The following is a 24530-nucleotide window of genomic DNA, read 5'->3' as shown; positions in this document are numbered from 1 at the left end:
TACATATTATACAGGGTGTTTCATTAATAATTGTCCATATAGTAACTGGAGAAACCTTAGCACAAAATACGAAGATTTAACCTAAAACACTTAAATAAAATGTGGTTCCTTACTGAGTTACAGGCTGTTTTATCTAAAAATTTAAAACTATTTTTGCTCAGCATTTTAAAACTATTCGATGCATCCTTTTCATACATGGCAGGTAGTATAGGTACTATACAAACTATTAAATTATGTTAAAAAAACGTTTCTAGTTATTACCAGAGGCGTACAACGAGGGAAAGTGAATGGTTGACCCTTTCCAAATTCTACGCCACTGGCGAAATTGCTATTTTAGTTCAATTTTTGGATTCTCCAATACTTTCTATGAAAATAATATATGATAATATGGTCCAACTGGTATCTAACTGATATATATCTGATAAATATGGCATTAGCTAATTCATGGCTTTTCTAAAAAAGGGTCAATATGTCAAATATTACTTTATTAGATATTATAATTTAGTCGATATGTCGCAGATCCCTACCTAAAATTAACTTTAGGTTCAAGAAGTATAGTAGAAAGATCGAGACCAACAACATCTAAAGTATTTACGGAGATAACATTCAGTGATCAGGAACACTTCATGGAGAAACGTGAAGAGCGGAGACGATATCCAGGAGAAAATTGAAAAGCCAAACCACTAAAATATTGTGGAAAATGTTCTATAACATTGTATAAAATTTATTTTATTCGATATCATAAAACAAAAACTTATCTCTATCATATGCAAATAAAAATGTTAATTCCCTTAACTGTTTTTATTTCATTCATAGATATTCACAATTATGAGAACACCAACACCAAATGATTTATTTATAGGACGGGTCGAAATTCAAAAATGGAAAGATATAAAACAATTCCATGAATATTCTCATGTTAAGAACAATATCACTGCTAAATATTTAAGTAAAATTTTGAAATTTGAAAATAAAATAATTTGGGCGTTACTGGATTTTCATCAAATTTCCCAGTAATGATTAACCATTTATCCAATATTTTCAGACATCTTCCATACATCGCGCGTGAGGCAACATCGCAAAAATTTCTTCTTTATACAAGCGACTATCGATGATCGAAGCACTATTCTTGAATTAGTACGTGCGCGGTCCATACTTGCTTAAGTCAAGTAGGCCGGTTCAGTGAATAGCGTTTGGTACATGTGATTTTTTTGCGAAAAACAAAAATTGTAGGCATCTGCCAGACGGATTCTTTGCCGGTTTTTTGGACTGGTCGTTAGTCTATTTGGAATGTATTGTGTTTTGTTTAAGGATTTTTGTCTACTTTGATAAGGTATGTACATTGTATACAGCACATGTTTACGTTTTGCTTCTTTTAAATGTAAATAAATAAACTTTTTATGCAATACTGGGAGATATGTGAAATAACTTCAAAACAGTCCAGATGTACTTATTATAAGCTGGATGAAATTGATGTGAATATCTACTTATTTCTATACTTACTTTCAGATACTTCCAGTTGTTTCTATAGGTAGTTTTGATAATTTTCTTATAATAAAATAAGTTCTCACGTTATACACAATCGTTAATTAGTCCATTGTATAAAATATTGAATTGCGAACACTTCAACTAATACTAAACATTTAGGAGGCGCCAATAACAATTGTTAGCAAGATAGCATAGCAAGAGCTAAGAGATCGAAATAAATAGTTTCGACAAAAATGTTGACTTGGAAGTCCCAAATTTTCTTCACTGGAAATAAATGTGAAAAGCAATAGGACTTTTTTTACTTAATCTTATTGAAGATTTCTTTCGAATTTATTCAATAAAAACTAGCTTATGAGTTCTACACTATCCATCGAACAGTAATATTTTTTTAAATTAAGACTAAAGAATTCAATGCACAGTTAGCACAGAAACCCAAATAGTATTTAATGGTTATCCAGATCGGAACATTAACAAAATATGTAGTTAACTCCAATATACGCTCGATAAAAATTGAAAAAATGCCACCATGTGGATGAATAACGAAAATATACAGGATATCCCGAAAAGATTGGTCATATGTAAATTATAACACAGATTCTGGGGTCAAAAATAGGTTGATTGAACCTCACTTACCTATATACAATAGTGCACACAAAAAAAGTTACAGCCCTTTGAAGTTACAAAATGAAAATCGATTTTTTTTCATATATCGAAAACTCTTAGAGATTTTTATTGAGAATGGACATGTGGAATTTTTATGGCAGCTACATCTTAAAAAAATAAAGAGAAATTTGTGAACCCCATAAAAATTTTATGGGAGTTTTGTTCCCTTAAACCCCCCCAAACTTTTGTGTTCATTCCAATTAAATTATTATTGTGGCACCATTAGCTTAACACAATGTTTTTAAAACTTTTTTGCCTTTTAGTACTTTTTTGATAAGCCAGTTTTTATCGAGATATTTTGAATATTAATTTGTCGAATCCACCACATATTTCCATATGGTAAAATCTGAAAATTTATTTATGACTTACATTATTAAGTATATTTTGAAAAATAGGCCATATCTCGATGAAAGGTGACTTATCAAAAAAAGGCTAGGAGGCAAAAAAGTTTTAAAAACACTGTGTTTAACTAATGGTACCACAATAATGAATTAATTGGAAAGTACACTTAAACTTAAGTACACAACTACGAGGTATACCACAGATATAAACATATATTTGGTGGAAAAGACGTAGTATCTCTTATAAGAATAGGACGACTAAGATATGCAGGACATCTAGCAAGATCACAGCATAACAACCCTCCTAGAAGAATCCTTATGTCACAACCTGTGGGAAGTAGAAATAGGGGTAGGCCAAATCTTAGATGGAAAGATGGTGTAGATGAGGATGGGAGAAAAATAGGCGCAGCAAACTGGCAACGGTTGGCAATGGATAGGACTGACTGGCGTAATAGACTTGGGAAGGTCGAGGCTCTTTCATAGGGCTGTAGCACCATTGATGATGATGACACTTAAACTTAAGGGGGCTTAAGGGAACAAAACCCCATAAAATGTTATGGTGTGGACAAATTTTAATATAATTTTGTTTTAAGATGCTCCTGCCATAAGAATGATACATGTCCATTTTCAATAAAAAATCTCTAATAGTTTTCGATATATTGAAAAAAAATCGATTTTCATTTTCTAACTTCAAAGGGCTGTAACTTTTTTTATGAGCACATTTGTACTAAGGTAAGTTAGGTTTAACCGAACTATTTTTGACCCCAGAATGTGTGGTATAATTTATGATGAGTCTTTTCGGGACACCCTGTATATTTGTATTTTTGTTTACTTTTTAATTATTTGAACAGTTACAAGATTTAAGCAATATATAAACAACCAAACTTATATGGAATTACCATGTATTTGAAACCAGTGGCTGTATATTTGTTTTAAAAAACTTCTTTTAATTGTTACGAATAATAATGGTTTTTAAATGAAAAAGTACACCAAGTGAACAAACAATCAGATACCACAGCTCGGTATTTACGTTATAGATTATTTGCTTTATTTGTAAATTGAACCACAATAAATAAACTAACTTTAGCGTTCAAAAACGAAAATATGCTTTATGTGGGGTTAACTTACGTACAAAGGTCTTGTAGAGCAAGGAATGTCTCAGCGATATAGCTGTAGTAAAAGGCATATCACAGAGCATTGTGTCACCAACCTAACCTAGAAATCAGGAATTAGGAAAGCTTAGAAATAGACCAAGACAAAATTGTCAAAAAGTAACAACGGCTCGCCACGATTGTTTCATTATCCAAACATCTAGAAGACACCCAACAATTTCTCACCTGAAGCTCCAAAGGCACCTCTTGGACGACACAGATGTATTTCAGTTGAAACGATAAGAAAAAGTGGACTAAACACCAGAAGACAGTTACGAATTCCTGCGTTATCCAGGCAGCTTGGATCGCCTTGGAGGAGAAAAACAAGCAAGAACGGAAACTGTGAGGTCTGTTCACAGATATAAAGTAGCAAGTATCATGTTCTGAAAAGACATTATGATCGGTAAAAATCTTTTAGTTTTCATCCAACCAACTTTAACAGCTCGCTGGTATGTTGATTTCATTCTAGAACCCAAAGTTATTTTCTGAGAAGAGCAATGGCAGAAAATTTAAATTTTCATGCTTGACAATACACCTCCACATACCAGCAGAGTGACCACAGATTTTCTTGAAGCAGAAGATATGAAGCAGAGCTTGAGCACTGTTCTGAAGTGGCCTACCTGTTCACCCGACCTTAACCATATTGAGCATTTGTGCTGTATACTTAAAAAAATTAACGCTCGCCTGCTGGTCTTGAATAATTGAACAACCTACCACAACAAAATGTTGATAATTTGATTAGAAGCATGCCCACGCAAATTAAATGCTTACATAAGACACGGGGATGGTAACACTGACTACTAAAAAAAACATAAACAAATAAAAACAATTTAAACATTAATCGTTTTGGATTGAAATTGTTTATTCTGTAGAGTTTAAAACACATATTTTCAATTCTTTATTTTCTTATTGTTTTTTTTTTATTTTATGTATTTGTAATTAAATTGCATTCAATCAAACAAATATTGTTTGACCTCTTATGTTAGTTTTTTAAAACCTATAGGTCTGGATCCCGCGTATGAAAAAAAAGTTGATTAATAGCAAGCTAAAAATTTGTTAATAGCTTAAGGGTATCTAGTCGGACAAACTTTGATATATGGGAACACTGGAACAGGGGAAGTTTTAATTGTGGAACAGGTTAAAAATTTGGAACGGTCAGACCACGAAAACGGCACATGTATTTTGTCCGACAGAACAGACTTAAACTCTCCGAACAGAGATTAAACTCTCATGCAAAAATCACACTGCTATTTATCACCAAATGGGCGTTTTAATGAGTGAAACATGTAGAATATGTCAAATGACAGGAATTATGACAGGTGATAAATAGCAGTCTGATTTTTGCATGAGAGTTGAGTCTCTGTTCGGAGAGTTTAAGTCTATTCTACCGCACAAAATAAATGTGCCGTTTTCGTGGTCTGACCGTTCCAAATTTTTAACCTGTTCCACAATTAAAACAGCCCCTGTTCCAGTGTTCCCATATGTCAAAGTATATCCGACTAGTCACCCTTAAGCTATTAACAAATTTTTAGCTTGCTATTAATCAACTTTTTTTTTCATACGCGGGATCCAGACCTACTACTTTAAGAATCCAAATCTGCAATAAAGTAAGATAAGGTAAATCTCCTTTAAGATTTTATAGTAAGGCCCCATACAACATCCGTGGGGGTCGTGTTTGGTGTAATTCGGTAGAATTTTGAAAAATATTGAACACATATTTTTCAGTTTTTAGATCTGATTCATTTCGCGAAATACTCGCTTTTTGTGTCACTCTGTGACACCGTATGACACCCATTTCCTTGGTCCGGCTTAAATTGTCAGAATTTTCAAATAATGACTGTTATTCAGGTACTTAATGTTATGTTGGTATTGTTACGTTGATAGACTTACACAGACCATAAGTCATTGTGTTTCAGATTGCCTAAATCGGGCCTACCGTGGAAACCTCCAGGACTTTGTGGAATGCTCCCCAGATGCAATTGAATGGCTATGTAAATTGGACATTAATATTTAGATTCATTCATTATGTTTTGGTGTTTGAATAATATATGTGTATATATGTATATATGTGTGTATATATGTATATATGTGTATATATATTATATTTGTGTATTTATCGTACTGAGAAAGTCCATACGCTAAAAAAAAAAAAAAATAAAATACGTTGTAAAATTGCCATGATAATCTTGCGGGGGTTGAATGTCGAGTTGAAACACTGACTCTAACTTTATAACTTTATTTACGATTTACAACATCAATCAACATAAGGTTACTAAGATGTTGTTTCGCGGGGTAGTCCTTTAGGACATCCTTCTCGCAGGATGGCTCACTAGCATAGTAACGACCTGAATAATAACAATACTACAAAATCCTATCTAAATTCCTCTGTGGGCTATTTATATCTCCTTATAATTTGAACTTTGAAAAGTAAAAATATACGTGATCGTCTACGAGGTTACACAAACAGAACTGTCTTAATCAGCCTTCGTTTTGTTTGCATATTTAGAAATAATATCTTTTGTAACAACTGAAATTATTTAAAATTATATACATCTTGTGATACATATTATATTATACAGTAAGGAGTTTTTTTCCCTTACTGTACTTACCTTATCTTAAACTAACCTTTTCTAGTTTTTCTAACGATATATTTTTTTACGGACTGCCCCCAACACACGTCCCTGTATTAAGAGTCCATAATATGGTAGAGGTACATTTACAGGGTACAAGGTTTCAACCCATGTGATTTTCTGGCGCGTTCGAGTAACTCGAAAAATCTCAGCTTGGGCTCCTTTAACATTACTACTTTTAAAATTTTATTTAATACACGTTTGTACATAGACTATTCATGTCAAAAGTCTCTGAAATATTATTTGATTATAAGTTACAAATATTTATTATTGGAGTTGAAGTTCGCCTGACTAAACATAAATTAATAGGACTTTTTAAACAATGGAAAAACATTTCTCTTGTTTTACTTTTATTTGTTAAATCAACTTACAAAAATTCACTACCTATCAGCGTTAAGTTTCAAAATTCATTCAGTAACCACAACATTTACTGTTACACTTTCCACAATGTAGCATTAAACCTCAAACTCACCACAGAATGCACAAAGTTTCATATTGGATATTTTACTATTTTTTGGTTTATAAAAATACCATCATTATTGTAGACAATTCGCATATTATAACACTGGGTATTATCCTTATTTACAAAAAAATTTGTTTAGAAGACCACTGTTCATATAACTGACTTTATGATCAAAATGGTCAAAATGTGTATCTGAACGGGGTAGCACAATATTTCGGCTCCAATGCTTTGTAAATGCATTCATTTTTTTCGAATTTTGAGAATTTTAGTTTTAGAACTGAGAAAAGTATTTTTTTAAAAATTTAAACGCTGAATAAAAGATTATGTTATTTCAGAGGGCCGAAAGTCCCTGAAACTTCTTTAATGTTCATTTTAATAAGTTACGGGAGTGAAAAAAAAAGAAGATTTAGTGATTTTTAATTTCAAATATCTCATTCAAAGGAAACTTTTTGTTTATTCTAAGGGACTTTCGAGCCTCAGTAATAATGTAGCATTTCATTCTGCGTTTACATTTTTTAAAAATATTTATTAGTTTTCTTAGGATTCGAAAAAAAAATGAATGCATTTAAAAAGCATTGGAGCCGAAATTTTGCGCCTACGCCCTTAATTGTAAATATGTTCTACAAATTCTTCAGACAGGTTTTGAATAAAATTAATATCTGATTCTTTAGCTACGTTAGCTTAGGTGCAATATAATAGAATAGGAGTTAGACCTTCAATTAGACCTAAGAGACCTATTGTGGCTCATCCCTAGATTATTGTTGTTCTGTTAGCGAAGCCTTTTTAACAAAGTCTATTATGGCCTTAGGTGGCACTTTTACGAAGTTGTAGGCTTACGTTGACAATGCTCAAAAGTTACTGAGCAGTCACGCAGGACACGTTGGACGGTCTCGTCTCAAACTCACAGAATCTGAAATTCGCACTTTCTGTCAGTTCGATTTTGTTCATGAGCCTCTTGAGGCAACAATGTCCTGTTAGGAGACCTAAAATAATTCGCAGATCATCCCTATTCATATCTAATAGATTCTTGGATCTTTTTTTTTTTCAATCATTTCAAACCATTTTCGAAGGTTCATTAAAAAGAACGTTGAATGTTAGCACCAGTACGTCCAGGCACCGGGTATAAACTTACTTTGTTACTTTTCTCCATCTAAATTCGAACCAAATTTCTATTTCAAATTTAAAATCCAAATGTCTAAAATGGGCTCGCCATGTCCATTTATCTATCTATCTAATCAGCCCTAAACATCCTTCCTTGAATATAGGCCTCCTCTTCCTTCTCCCATGCCTCTCTATCTTGGGCAATTTGCATCCATTTTGACCCAGTGTGTTTCTTCAGGTCATCTGACCATCGCATCTGTGGCCTTCCCCTTCTTCGTTAGTGGTTCCACGGTCTCCAATGTATAATCATCTTAGTCCATCTTTCATCCTTCTGCCGTTGGGTGTGTTCGGCGAACTTCCATTTAAGCTTTGCTACTTTCTTTACTACTTGAATTCTTTACTGCCCAGTGTTCCACACTATCAAATTCTTTTTCAAAGTCAATAAATGCCATATATAGCGGGATATGATATTCGTTAGCTTTTTCGATTAATATCTTCATCGTTAAAAGGTGGTCACTTGTACTGAAGCTCTTTCTAAATCCGGCTTGTTCTCTTGCCTGGTATCCATCTAATTTAGTTGTTAATCTGTTTGTTAATATCTTGGTTAATAGTTTGTACATCACATTTAGTAAAGTTATGGGTCTGTAATTCTTTAGATCCTTTTTATCTCCTTTCTTAAATAGTAAGAATGTTACTGCTTCGTTCCAAGTGTTGGGTACTTGTTTTGTCAATAATATTTTATTCATAAGTGTGTACAAAACTTCTCGTCGGAATTAACATTTTTTATTTTTATTTGTAGTTGCTTAAGGATTTCTTGTGTTGGTTTCTGTTTTGTATTATAGAGGTTTTTATAATATTCTTGTGTTATTTGTATAATTTCTTCTATATTATTGGTCTCTATGCCTTCTTTGTTTTTTATACTATTAATCTGTATGCTTTCAAGCTGTGGTTTTAAGCACTTCTTATTTTTATTTTGTTCAATGGTTTTTTCTATTTTTTCTTCCTGTACTCTCCTTTGACTTTCCTTCATATTCCTTCTGATAGCTTTGTTTACCTCTTTGTAATCTACTGTGTTTCTCTTATCTTGTTCTATTAATGTTTTTCTTTTGCTCATGAGGTTTTTTGTTTCCTGGGATATATAGTTTTCCTTTTTTTATCATTGTTTGTGCTACCTCTTTTCCCGCCTTTGCTAATGTATCAGTTAATAGCTGATTTATTTCATCGACATTTTTGTTTTCCAAATCTCTAATGGCCGGTATACTTTCTCTTATTTTTTGTTTATGTTCCTCTTTTGCTTTCTTAAGTTTTCCCATATCTAATTTCGATCTATTTTCCATTTTCTTTTTTTGTTTCGAATTGGCTATTAATGCTGAGTTTGGCTCTGACAAGTCTATGGTCACTACCGGTTGAGAAACGATTCAGTACTGTAACATCTTTGATGATGGCTTTTTGTGTTGTAAGGATGTAATCTATTTCGTTTTTAGTATTGCCGTTGGGACTTATCCATGTCCACTTTCTTTGCGGTTTTTTGTTAAAAAACGAGTTCATAGCAAAAAGTTGTCTCTCCTCCAAGTAGTTCATTAATGTATGTCCTCTATTATTTCTTATATTATACGGACATGGCCTTTGGCCATGTCCATAGACTCCCTAATAACCGCCTTACCAAGTTAATCTGGAAGTCCTGGGAGGGAGAAGGCCATTAGGACGTACACGAATGTGATGGAAAGATATCAATGGGGCTAGGAGGAAAGAACAATTATTGGGCTATCCACTGATCCAACTAGCATACACAATTTTCTAGGTGGAAGCGAGTTGTGCAGTCATTCAAGACCCGACCCAGGTTGTAACGCTATTAGAAGATGATGAAGGAGAAAAAATTTGCCTACTCTTTTGTGTAGTCTTTTATGTAATCAGCGTTATAGTCCTGTCGCCAGGGGGGGTACAACGGCCTCCTTAATTCAGATGGACTTACCCAAGTTTTTTTTATGTATTTTGACCCGTAGAACACGAATTTTTTGGGTAACAGTTGATCCGGATGTCGATAAGATTGTTATAAACAAAGAACTTGAGGAATTACATAGCAGCGATTTTTCGCAAAACAAAATATTTTTTTGTATTTTTTGGATGATTCTCAGCAAAAAATGGTCTTACAAGTTTTTTCGTAGGACGCGTAGTTTTCGAGATATACGCGGTTAAACTTTCAAAAAATCGAAAAAGTGCAATTTTTGAACCGGAATAACTTTTGATTAAAAAATAAAATAGCAATTCTGATTACTGCTTTTGAAAGTTCAAGTCAAATTATATCGGTTTTGATTGTTTGCATTGCTAAAAAATAAGTTTTTATTTGTTAAATAAAGGTATAAACACATAGTGTTTCCCGGGCCCAATGCATGCGTTTTAATGGACGTAATGTACGTAGAAATTCTGTATGCGCGCCTACTCGTTCGATTTCAAATTAGAAATGCATTGAAAACATACTTCAATTACTATGTGTTGATAGCTTTGTTTAACAATAAAAAAATTAATTTCTAGCAATGAAAATAATCAAAACCGATAGAATTTTACTTGAACTTTCAAATGCAGTAAGCAGAATTGCTATTTTATTTTTCAATCAAAAGTTATTCGGGTTCAAAAATTGCAATTTTTCGATTTTTTGAAAGTTCAACCCCGTTTATGCCGAAAACTATGCATCCTACCAAAAAACTTGTAAAATAATTTTTTGCTTAGAATGACCCAAAGAATAAAAAAACATGTTTTGTTTTGCGAGAAATCGCTGTTATGTGATTCCTCAAGTTCTTTGTTTATAACAATCTTATCGACATCCGGATCGACTGTTACCCAACAAATTCGTGTTCTACGGGTCAAAATACATAAAGAAAACTTGGGTAAGTCCATCTGAATTAAGGAGGCCGTTGTACCCCTACTGGCGACAGGACTATTATCGTAAAGACCTTAAAAACTCTGTTTATAAAAAATATATCTTCTGAATAAACCGTTAATTACGATAAATATATACAATAGATACCGCTTGTAACTCTTTCAATTCTACTAGAGTAAAAATTGTATGCAATTATAAATTGTGAATCATTTTATTAATCGGCTTATTTCATTATTCTGCTAACATAAGTAATGATTATTAAAAATAGAAATGTAATAATTAAATTGTTTTATTTCAAAAGAAACCACAAAGATTTGCTCACGTATTTCTTAATAATATCCGTAAAGTGCGACTAAAAATGCTAGATAATCTTATAAATATTATAAAAATATTGATCCATGAATATAAAAAGACGTCTGATAGATGAGCGCTGTGACCTGACTAGAGACTCTGTTCCGCATAGGAAAGAAGGTCATGTAAGTTCTCATAAACACTAGCGGATCAGCCTGGAAAGGCACGTATCAATAATTACGTTGGTGCTTCGTGCTCTGTGTAACTGCTCCAATGGATACGGCATGCGCTCCTCTACATATAAACCACCACCGATTAAATCGCCGAGGGTGAGCGCTGAGCGGGAGCACCAACGTATCCACTATGTGGAGTTGTCACACACGGAGCACCAACGTGATGGATATGTTGTTGGTTCATATTATCTATACACTTGTCAGAGGTGTAACCAGGATGATCCTAAGGGGGGATTACAACTACTTGATGGTTTTTGGGAGGTATTGAATAGTAATGTTGTTAAGCGTATCGAGCTCAAAGTACATCCAAAAAGGGGGTTATATCCCCCAAAACCACCCCTGGTTACGCCTATGATACTTGTTGGTTCAAAAAGGGACACACGTATATAGGGTGAGGCAGATAAAGGGCCTATTAGAAATATCTCGAGAACTAAAGGTAAGAGAATCATGAAAATTGGAATACAGGGGTTTTGAGGTATGAACTATTTAATGAAAATATTTTGATCTCTTCGCTACTTCCGGTTATACCGGAAGTTGATTGTAACTTCGTTTTTTTAAATGGGACACCCTGTATATTTTTACATTTTTGGATTCTGCTCGATGCTTTCTTTCTTAAAATATGAGGTTTTGTAATATTATACAGGGCAGTTTAAAAGATAATTAAGGTTTTTTATAAATTTTGTAGCAAACTTCACACCCTGTAGAATTGTACGGATTTGATATGAAAAACTCCATTTATGTTCAAGTGATTTTTAATATAGTCTGTTGTTATTAAAAATTATTAATATAGCAAAATGTTTAATTTTAGTATACAGGGTGGGTCGAAACTCGGAATGATCATTTTCTGAGTTTTCTTAAATAGAACACCCTGTCTTTTAGTATTGTAATGAAATGATATTTTATAGTACTTTTTTATTTCTTAAGCATTCCCTATACCTAACTGCTTTAATTTGTAAGTTATTCGTAGTTCTTTAAGCCAAACATTCATTGTAACAAAAATTACGTGAAATTTTATTAGGCTTGCCGTGAAAATATTCAATCATAAATACTTTTTTGAAAATAAATACATGTTAATCTAGAATGATCCTTAAATCATTAAAAACAAACCATAGACACTTAGATTACGAGAACGTTCATACTAATATGCAGATTCTCAGTGGCACTAACATTTAATTTATTTTAATCATTTACAATAGTTTTTGTTCGATCAGATTTCTCGTAATCTAAATGTCCAGTTCGTTGAAACCACTCTATTAGTAAATTTTGAAAAGTTTCTCTTTTTGGTTGTCATCTATCATGGAATTGCTGATGATAAATTCTTATTGCTAGTAGCACATTTTTATCTGTTCTACTATCTTAGGACAAAAAACATCTGAATCAGTTCCTCATTAGAAAAATTCATATTAGTAATGGTAGCAAAGCAACTGGAACTTCAAAAATAGTAGAATGTTTAAGCAAAGCTTATTTCAGTTTAAGCATATTTAGTGTCAAAATCATAGCCAACTAGATATAATATTGTATGTATTTATTAATATTCAATTACAAAATCTCGTGAACCTAATTCATTCATTTGGTGACGTCAATATACGAACGAAACGATTGAATCCGACATTACTAAAAATATCAAGGTGCAGATGGGACCCTGTCGCGCAATTCGCAGCAAATAAAATAGTCGTATGTTTTTAGGCTTCATTTTATTTCGGCTATACATACGCATTTTCAAGGTTCACGAGGTTTTGCACCAATACTTTGATATATCAACCAGTATTAATAAATCAAGGGTCAGTCGAGATTAATATGTGCTTATTTTCGAAAAATTATTTATGATTAAATATTTTCACGGCAAACTTAATAAAATTTCACGTAATTTTTGTTGCAATTAATGTTTGGCTTAAAGAACTACGAATAACTTACAAATTAAAGCAGTTAGGTATAGGGAATGCTTAAGAAATAAAAAAGTGCTATAAAATATAATTTCATTACAATACAAAAATACAGGGTGTTCCATTTAAGAAAACTCAGAAAATACTCATTCCGAGTTTCAACCAACTCTGTGTACTAAAATTAAACATTTCGCTATATTATTAATTTTTAATAATAATAGACTATATTAAAAATCACCTGAACATAAATGGAGTTTTTCATATCAAATCAGTACAATTCTACAGGGTGTGAAGTTTGCTACAAAATTTATAAAAAACCTCAATTATCTTTTAAACTACCCTGTATAATAATATAAAACCTCATATTTTAAGGAAGAAGACATCGAGCAGAATCTAAAAATGTAAAAATATATAGGGTGTCCCATTTAAAAAATCGAAGTTATAATCAACTTCCGGTGTAACCGAAAGTAACAAAGAGACCAAAATATTTTGATTAAATAGTTCATACCCAAAAACCCCTGTATTCCAATTTTCATGATTCTCTTACCTTTAGTTCTCGGGATATTTCTAATATGCCCTTTATCTGCCTCACCCTGTATATATGAGCAATTCCAAACGATTTCGCCGAGTTTTGTGGACGAGGTCCTCGGATTTGTACCAAATTTTAATATGTTATGGTACCTCATTAAAAAATATTTTCCTGAGAATTATAGGACCCTAGGTCTCATAGGGCCTGAGATAGGGGCCCTGAAAAGGCCTAAAATTGACCTTTTAAAGGTTTTGAACGTTATTTTTAAATTACGATATCTCGAAACCTTTTGAAGCAAATTTAATTTTTAAAACTCAAGTTTTTTTGTTTTGATGTCTAATATTCACAAATAAATTTTCAAATTTCTAAATATTGTGCTTAATTTTGGGGAACTCATTAAGTGCGAAGCAAATTTTGAAAAATTAATATTTTCTTATCTTTTTCATTCTATTGCCAAATTTGAACGCGACGTTGAAGGATCTTTTGCAATATCTTATTTTTAAGATATTAAGGCAAAGCTTAAAAAAGTTATTGGTATATCTTTTTATATTGAAAGGCAGCGAAGATATATGCATTCGAGCAGGGCCCTTTTTGTGCAAAACAGCGTTTTTTGGAATTTTCAGCCTAGTGCAATTTTTTTCTTCCAATTTTTTTGGCCTGAAATTTTTTTTGGGAGTAGTTCTCTATATGTGTAATAATCTCTAGGTACGGAATTTCTTGGCCCGGCCCTCGAAGTCTTCGTTTTAAATCCATGAAAAATCAGTATTTTTTGTACTGAGTAACTCAAATTACCTAGTTTTTTAGGACTAAGTTTAATAGATTCGAATAATATTCCAGGCTGTATGCTCGCCCCCGTTAGGTAAATTATTCCGATTCGTTTTTTTTGCACAAACATGATGCCAGGCGGTATCGAGGTCGGAAAATTGTTTAAATAATTTTTTTTAAACAAATTAAAAAAATATATTTTTTTACTTCAGATAAATTTTTTTTTAGTTTCTTTGATTCATTCTGAGAAAACATGATTTCTTATGATTTTTCTCTAAAATTGATTGTTGTCGAGTTATACGCAATTTAAAATTTGAAAAACGCGAAAATGGGAATTTTCTAGGCTTAATAGCTCGGTTAAAATTATCACTATGAAAGTCAGAAAGTAATCATATCAAAGTTTAAAGCTCTCCCTACAAGATCCTGAAGCAATTTTTGTCTTTATTTTATTACGAAGCTGTTATTGTTAATTATCAATAATGAGCGTTGAGCGCGTATGGAGGCGAGTGGTGAGTGCTCGAGAGATACACGCTTAGCGCTCATTGCTATTTTTAAAAAATAACAGCTTCGTAATAGAATAATGACAAAAATTTTTTCAAACTCTTGTAGGAAGGGCTTTAAAGTTTGATTTGTTCACTTTTTGACTTTCATAATAATAATTTTCACCGAGTTATTAAGCCTTGAAAATTCCGGTTTTTGCGTTTTTTAAATTTTAAATTGCGTATAACTCGACAACAATCAATTTTAGAGAAAAATCACAAAGGATCTTTTTTGCTCAGAATGAATCAAAGAAACTAAAAAAAACTTGTCTGAAGTAAAAAAAAATATTTTTTGAATTTGTTTAAAAAAATTATTTAAAGAATTTTCCGACCGCGGTACCGCCTGGCATCCTGTTTGTGCAAAAAAACGAATCGGAATAATTTACCTAACGGGGGCGAGCATACAGCCTGGAATATTATTCGAATCTATTAAACTTAGTCCTAAAAAACTAGGTAATTTGAGTTACTCAGTACAAAAAATACTGATTTTTCATGGATTTAAAACGAAGACTTAGAGGGCCGGGCCAAGAAATTCCGTACCTAGAGATTATTACAATTATAGAGAACTACTCCCAAAAAAAATTTCAGGCCAGAAAAAATAGGAAGAAAAATGTGCAGTAGGCTGAAAATTCCAAAAAACGCTGTTTTGCACAAAAAGGGCCCAGCTCAAATGCATATATCTTCGCTGCTTTTAAATATAAAAAATATACCTACAACTATTTTAAACCTTGCCCTAATACCTTAAAAATAAGATATTGCAAAAGATCTTTGGACGTCGCGTTCAAATTTGGCAATGGAATGAAAAAGATAAGAAAATATCAATTTTTCAAAAATTTGCTTCGCACTTAATGAGTTCCCCAAAATTACTAGTCCTGTCGCCAGGGGGGGTACAACGGCCTCGTTAATTCAGATGGACTTACCCAAATTTTTTTTATGTATTTTGACCCGTAGAACACGAATTTTTTGGGTAACAGTTGATCCGGATGTCGATAAGATTGTTATAGACCAAGAACTTGAGGAATCAAATAACAGCGATTTTTGGCAAAACAAAACAATATTTTGTATTTTTTGGGTCATTTTAAGCAAAAAATATTTCTACAAGTTTTTTAGTAGGATGCACAGTTTTCGAGATAAACGCGGTTGAACTTTCAAAAAATCGAAAAACTGCAATTTTTAAACCCGAATAACTTTTGATTAAAAAATAAAATAGCAATTCTGCTTAGCGCCTTTGAAAGTTCAAGTCAAATTATGTCGGTTTTGATTATTTGCATTGCTAAAAATTTATTGTGTTATTGCTAAACAAAGCTACAAACAACTAGTGCGTGAGTGATGTTTCTATGATTTCTCATTTAAAATCGAACGAGTAGGTAGAATAGGTACTAGTGCAATCAAGACTATTTCTACGTTACATGCGTTAAAACGCATGTAAAAGCACGGGAAACCCTACGTGTTTATAGCTTTGTTAAACAATAAAAAAATAAATTTTTACCAATGCAAATAATCAAAACCGATATAATTTGACTTAAACTTTCAAATGCGGTAAGCAGACTTGCTATTTTATTTTTTAATCAAAAGTTATTCGGGTTCAAAAATTGCAATTTTTCGATTTTTTTAAAGTTCAACCGCGTTTATCTCGAAAACTGTGCATCCTACGAAAAAACTTGTAGAAATATTTTTTACTTAAAATGGCCCAAAAAATACAAAATATTGTTTTGTTTTGCCAAAAATCGCTGTTATTTGATTCCTCAAGTTCTTGGTCTATAACAATCTTATCGACATCCGGATCAACTGTTACCCAAAAAATTCGTGTTCTACGGGTCAAAATACATAAAAAAAACTTGAGTAAGTCCATCTGAATTAACGAGGCCGTTGTACCCCCCCTGGCGACAGGACTATACGCTTAATATTTAGAAATTTGAAAATTTATTTGTGAATACTAGACGTCAAGACAAAAAAAAATTCAGTTTGAATAATTAAATTTGCTTCAAAAAGTTTCGAGATGTCGTATTTTAAAAATAACGCTCAAAACCTTTAAAAAGTTAATTTTAGGCTTTTTAGGGCCCCTATCTCAGGACCTATGAGACCTAGGGGGCTATAATTCTCAGGAAAATATTTTTTTATGAGATACAATAACATACTAAAATTTAGTACAAATCCGAGGACCTCGTCCAAAAAACTCGGCGAAATCATTTGGAATTACTCATATACATACACCAAATACAAACACAAAACACACCCACGTTCGTACTCAATCGGTAAATAATCAGAAAGTGAAACTTTACCAAACATCATAATAGGGTGAAATTATTTCTGTGACTACTGCGCTCTTCTACCCCTGATTTTTCTTCTAGTGCCAACTCCACCAATGAAGGTTGGCTATAACCATTGCAAAATCGTCTTCATCTTCTTCTTTTAAAAGCGTCTATGTGTTAACCTGGTCCAGTGGCAAATATTTTTCAGCTAGGATATTTGTCGTGTACTCCCTTTTTGCATATGTACAACACCATTTCGTTCGTAATATGATTGGTCTTTGATATTTACAGTTCTCCTGAAAAGCTCCAAATCTCACAAGCTTCGACACCATAAAGAAGAATAGAGTGGATATAATATTTTACCATCTGATATCGGATTTACAGATCGAGTCTTTGGTTACTCAGAAATTTTCTCATCTTCAAAAAGGCTGCTCTTGATTGCTCTCTTCTTGATCGAATTGCTAATTTCGAATGTAGATCTTTTGTAATTTAGACTCCTAAGAATTTCATTTTGTCCACTTGTTCAATATCTCCATTCTTTACCTGGATCCTTATTATGACTTTACCCCTCTTACTGGTAACCGTGGTTTTCGTTTTCTTTATGTTTATTGTTAAACCAAACTTTTCCCCAGTATCCTTTATTCCGCGATACCCTAATGACCATGGGATGCATGATATAGGGGGAACAGTATTGCCAACTTAGTCCCTATCGCGGGAATAGAACGTACAAGAAAAAATAAGGAAAATAGACGAATAAGAAAAAACTCAGAAATGAGTTATTAATATGAATCTACAAATGATACTAAAGAGTTAAATAAATATTAGATATTAAAAAGAGCACAGAAAGATAGTTTCGGTAGAACTTTCTGATGTTATGAGCACGTTTGGTGTTGATTTGAAGCAAGAGCCTAGGCTTTTGTACCACCAAGAAAGTAATTTATTGCTTCTAGAGCATATATTATTTTACCTTCTGAAATAAGGTTTCTCTAACTTTATTACATAATTTGATGGGACGTTATCAGTCCTATCGGTACGGTACAGCAGTTAATTTGTTAAATTTTAATGCACTGCTAACAAACAAAACAAATATCGCGTAACTAAGTTAAAATTAGGTGAATGTAATAGTTATTTGAGAATAATATTTATTTGTACATGTATTAATTTTTTCAAAAAATGAAGTTTTTGTGAAATGCCAATGTGCTGCTCCAAATTTTTTTACAATTTTTAAATTTTACTTTAAAGTTTTTTCAATCTCTCTAACCAAGTTTTTGTAACTTCGTAAGGAATTTTTTTAATTAATTGGTTTTTCAATTAAAAGGATCCCTTTTTATACTGGTACTTTAAACTTTTGACTATAGCTCTGAAGATGCTTTTATAAGCTGAAAGTTTTCAGCTAGGAAACTAAATTATTTTACAAACTTCAGAAATACTTTTCTTTTCCCTTTCATTCAAAAATATGTAGTCTAATCTAACAAGTAGCTAATCTAATGCAGAACTACAAACTAATAATAATAATACTGTCTTTCATTAAAAATATTTGCAACCGGTGCCTGGGAGGGAGTGTGTAAAATATGTGTCTTGCCTAGACAATTTTTCTTTCAATTGAAGTTCCAACTACTCATCGAACGTGTATATCAGCATTTTAAAGTACTGAAAAAAAATTAGTCTCGTCATTCAACAGATACGACAAAAGTGTAACAAACTCTGTTTCTTTCTTCTTTTTTTCCAAGTATACTCAATATTTACTTCACTGCTCACTATCAACAATTTTTTTGTTATTAGATCTTCTTCTAATTAGATTCAAACTAAGCTAAATCACGGTTATTGAAATGCTTCAATATTACGTGCAGATCACCTTCCAAGTTCGACTAACAAGATATACAGTGATGAGCGCGCTAGTAACCGGCAAAATAACACAAAAGATGGAAAACATATTACATTGCGAAACAAAAAAAGATGAAACTAGTGGAGGTGGAAATTATCGATATAAACGTATAAATTAACATTACATTACATAGTTTCCCACCTTTAGACGTCTGTGACAGGAGTAGTTTATAAAATTCTACTGTCACAGTGACAGTTGTCATATGCCTCCGATACGTCTAAAGGTGTTAAACTATGTAATGTAATGTTATTTTATACGTTTATAACGATCATTTCCACCTCCACTAGTTTCATCTCTTTTTGTTTCACCATATATAATGTTTTCCATCTCTTGCGCTATTTTTCCGGTTATTAGCACGCTCATCACTGTATATTATACATAATATGTATTATGTATAATATTATGTATAATATACAGTGATGAGCGCGCTAATAACCGGCAAAATAGCATAAAAGGTGAAAAACGTATTAAGTTGTGAGATAAAAATAAATACCTGGGAAAATAAATACGTGTCCGAGAAAAACCTGGACATAGTAGTAGAACTGTTCAACGCTATCTATACCACAGGAATCATCCCTAGAGAAATGTTAACATCAGCATTTGTGTGTTTGCCAAAGAAAGTGAATGCCAAAGAATGCAATGACTACCGAACCATAAGCTTAATGTCACATACCTTGAAAATTCTATTGAAAATTATCCCCGCCAGAATACACTCTAAACTGGAGCTGGATATTAGTGACACTCAATATGGGTTCCGCAATGGTATGGGTACCAGAGACGCATTATTCTACTTCAACGTGCTGACACAGAGATGTTTGGATGTTAACCATCCTCTTTACGTCTGTTTTATAGACTACAATAAACCGTTTGATAAAGTAAAACATGATCGACTCATGGAAATCCTAGAAAATAAAAACCTAGATGAAAGAGATTTAACACTAACAATACACCTCTATTACAATCAGCGAGCAATAGTAAAAATTGAAAAGGAAACATCTGAAGAAATGGAAATAAAGAGAGGAGTCAGGCAAGGCTGCATACTATCACCTCTATTATTTAACGCTTATTCTGAAGAGGTAATGCGAGAAACTCTGGAAGATGAACCAGTCGGCATAAGCATACATGTAGTCTTAGTTAACAACATCAGATATGCAGATGAAACAGTAATAATAGCCGATAGTTTACAAGATCTACAAAGACTCATGAGTAAAATAGTAAGGTGTAGTAGGGAGTACGGACTCTCTCTCAATATCAAAAAGACGAAGTTTATGAAAATTTGTAAAAACAGCCATAATATTAACGAAATCTTGATAGTAGAGGGCCAGCAGATCGAAAGAGTAAAAAAGTACACTTACCTAGGGACACTTATAACCAAAAATAATATATAATGACTACACTACAGAAATAAAAGTCAGAATCGAAAAGCACGTTCTAATTTTATAAAAATAAAAAAGGTCCTATGAAGCAAAGATTTAACATTAGCTCTTAACCTTCGAATGACCAAGCGCAGCGGGGGAAATTGTTAACCCAGCGTATGTTTTTCTTTAAGAAATTCAAAAGTATTTTCAATTTTTAACTCATAATTTTTTTATTTGACTTTAATATCATTCTAGATATCCTCATATTTTGAATTAAAAAAAATTTCCCATATTTTACGAATAAAAAATATATTCTGAAGTTAATGTTTAGTAAAATACCGTCTATTATGTGTAATTACAAGTAGTTTTACGCTAATGACGTCGACTTTGCAAAGTAACAAGACACTTACTCAACATACACACTACACATGACACTAATACTCATGTTGTGACTGGCTGAATAACATAAAGTACATGCCATAAAAAAAACTTCATTTTTTTGTTAATTGTCATTATTGACATTTTTGACCTGGGATCATTTCCCCCCCCCCTTGGTCATCCGTGTAACAAAAAAAGGTTAGTCATCGGAAGGTTAAAGTACTCCTAACAAAATGTTACGTCTACAGTGTACTATATTATGGAGTGGAATCATGGACGTTAAATGTAGAGACAATGAGACGACTTAACGCCTTTAAAATGTAGACCTATAGAAGAATTATGAGGGTTTTCTGGGTAGATAGAGTTATAATGAAATACTAAGAAGAATAGGTAAAGAGAAGGAAGTTGAACTTACAAATAATGAAAGAAAGCTACAGTATCTCGGACATGTGATGCGGGGAGAGAAGTATGGCATCCTACGACTCATAATGCAAGGAAAGGTAGATGGCAGAAGAAGCATCGGAAGAAGACGAATTTCATGGCTAAAGAACCTGAGAGAATGGTTTGGATGTAGCTCAAAACAACTATTTAGAGCTACTGCCTCAAAAATTAAAATAGCTATGATGATTGCCAACCTCCGTAGCGGAGATGGCACCTAAAGAAGAAGAAGAAGAAGTGGAGTTGGAAAATTTAACGATATTATTCTATAAATTTACATTATATTGATTGTTTCCCACCTTTACACGTATCAGAGGAGTATGTCAACTAAAACTGTCACTATGACAGTGGTATTGGTATTGGCCAAACTCGTGCGATACGTCTAAAGGTGGGAAACAATCAATATAATGTAAATTTATAAACTAATATCTATTGCTTATTTCCTGACCGTGAATTTTTAAATAGTTGGTTTTTAATTCCTGGGTTTCCGGTCTGTTATAAATAAAACACTTGATTTTGCTTAGACGTTTCGGCTATTTGCTATTTTCAATAAGCATTTTTAATTAAACATTACACTTTTAACAAACATATTTTATATACATTACACGTAATATTTTAAAAAATTTATAGAATGCATATCGTGTTTCTCTAAGATGTTATGAGATGTTATTCTCTCATAACATCTTGGAGAAACACGATGTGCATTTTTAAAATTTTTAAAATATTACGTGTAATGTATATAAAATATGTTTGTTAATAGTGTAATGTTTAATTAAAAGTGCTTATTGAAAATGGCAAATAGCCGAAACGTTTAAGCAAAATCAAGTGTTTTATTTATAACAGACCGCAAACCCAGGAATTAAAAACCAACTATTTATAAATTAATATCGCTAATTTTCCCAGCTTGACTAGTTTCATTCCTTTTTATCTCACAGTTTAACACGTGTTCTATCTTTTGTGCTCTTTTGCCGGTTATTAGCGCGCTCATCACTGTATATATTATACATTATATCATAAATCACCATTGTGGTAGTCTTCTTCTCTTAAATTTCGTTTCGACGTCGCCTTGGAGATGCCCTGTATACATGTAGTTGCTGGTCTTCCTCGTTTTTGTTTTTCTGTGGGGTCCATTCTAACACTTTTTTTTGGGATTCTTCTTTCATCCATTTGTCTAAAGTGGCGTACCATCCTAGCTTTTTTTGGTGTGACCTATGATTGTTCCTTTTATTCCCATTTGTTATCTTATGTCGTCGTATCTTATGTGTTCTAGTCTAGCCTTTTGTTCTGGTCAGCAAAAAGTCTGGTCTTTTTGCTGACCTTCTACAAAAATCCATCTCAGTGGTTATTAGTTTATCGTTGTACTGTCATCACCAGTTAACTTGACGAGACGCACAAACCCAAAATTGCAGACTGGCTTAGGGGATGGTCATCAGTCTCTGTGACGTTGTGCGTATTCTGTCGCCAAGTTAACTGGCGATTGCAGTACTTTTTAGTTAATTGTTAGAAATAAGCTCCCTAGGTTAACACTGGTTTTAATATTGTGTTGTAAATTTGTTTTTTATTTTCTGTTCTTATATTTCTTGCCACAGTACTGAATTCAGGGCTCCTATCACCTGTTTTCCCTTTCTTTGGCAAAAGATGGAGTGATAACCTTCCGTAGAGGTACCTCTCCGTCAATTAACAAGTAGAATTGCTAATGAAGAAGAAGAAGAGGAAGATACTTTCTTTAATATTTTCTTCGTTTCGTCCTGTACTCGTTAGTTTTATTACCAGATAAACGTATTCTTTGCAACTTGCAATTGTCTTCTGTTCCAGCTTCAGGTTATTTCTTTCTTCCCTTCCTACACATAGATATTGAATTTTTTTGGTATTCACACCTCCAGACCCCATTTTATATATTCTTCTATTAGTCTCCTTGCCACATATTCAAAATCTTCCTTGTCTTGTACAATTACAATTTGGTCATCTGCATAGTGCATGGTGTAGTGTATCGTATCTCTTATCGGTAAAATATGTGTGAACCTTAGAAAAACTATATGCACTTATAATTTTGCTGTCTTAAATAGTTATGTATCTTCGGTTAGGAATGCACTTTAATAAAATAAAAATAAAATGATAATCAAGGTCAGCCAGCAAGACAGGAACAAGAAAAGTTAATTAAATATTTATGGAAAGAGTTGTCGACAAAAGCAATATCTTTATTAAAAAATTCTAAACAATTGTTTTATAGAAAATAAATCACTAGCTCACGCAAACGTTGTAATAATAACTCTATGATGGTAGATACGATGTCATAGTACCTTCAGATGTCAGAATAATATTGATCATTTCCAATGAATTATTAAACTAATTAAAATTTAAGTTAATTAAAAAACGCATGGTATGTATAATTTTTAAAATTCTAAATCTGTTATACAAGTTTGATATAAACACCCTGATTAGTAAATATGAGTTCTTCTTCTTTACGTGCCATCTCCGCGACGGAGGTTGGCAATCATCATGGGTAGTCTGATCTTAGATGCTGCTGATCGGAATAATTTGATTGATGTGCATCCGTATTATTCCCTCAAGTTACGCAACCATGAGATTCTTCTCCTTCCTATATTTATCTTGCCCTGGATTTTCACTTGCATAATTAATTGAAGTATGTTGTATCTCTCATTATTATTACGCATAACATGCCCCAGGTATTGCAGCTTTAGTGTCTTGATGGTTTCCAATATTCCCACCCTTTGTTGACTTTTCTCAAGACTTCGTTGTTTGTTACATGCTCGGTCCATATCTTCAGGGTTCTTCTATACACCCATAATTCAAATGCTTCCAACTTTTTAGCAGTCGACGCGTTAAGTGTCCATGCTTCTATTCCGTAGAGCAGAGTCGAGAAAATAATACCTTGCCAGCCTCTCAAGTATAATGTCAGTTCCCTTGCACAAAGTAACTTTCTCATTTCATTGAAATTTGTTCGTGCTTTCTCTATTCGGACTTTGATTTCTTTGAAGTACTTAATCGTTTATGTGATTAATTATTGTGCCAAGATAATACTAGTTTTCAATTTGTTCTAAAGGTTTACCACTAATTGTCAGGCTTTCATCATTATTTTGGGTTTTTGATATCGTCATAAATTTAGTTTTCTTGATGTTTATTGATAATCCATATTCTTCTCCGTACTCAACTATCTTGTTCATTAGCTTTTGGAGGTCTTAAATGTTGTCCGCTATTATGATAATATCGTTCGCATATCTAATGTTGTTAATTTGCGTTACA

General features: G+C 32.7%; 1 protein-coding gene across 1 annotated transcript in view; it reads left to right on the top strand.

The window, feature by feature from the left end:
- Nucleotides 1-1138: 1138 nt before the first annotated feature.
- LOC114337513 (uncharacterized) overlaps nucleotides 1139-24530 on the top strand; it is a 772834-nt gene continuing 749442 nt past the window's right edge. The window contains exon 1 of the mRNA XM_050642993.1: nucleotides 1139-1333. The gene's annotated coding sequence lies outside the window, so the exon portion shown is untranslated. The remainder of the gene's footprint in view (nucleotides 1334-24530) is intronic.

This window comes from Diabrotica virgifera, chromosome 2 (assembly GCF_917563875.1).
Source record: "Diabrotica virgifera virgifera chromosome 2, PGI_DIABVI_V3a".
Taxonomy (NCBI): domain Eukaryota; kingdom Metazoa; phylum Arthropoda; class Insecta; order Coleoptera; family Chrysomelidae; genus Diabrotica; species Diabrotica virgifera.
Note: the sequence above shows the minus strand (reverse complement) of the source record. Positions and strands in the feature narration are given on the sequence as shown.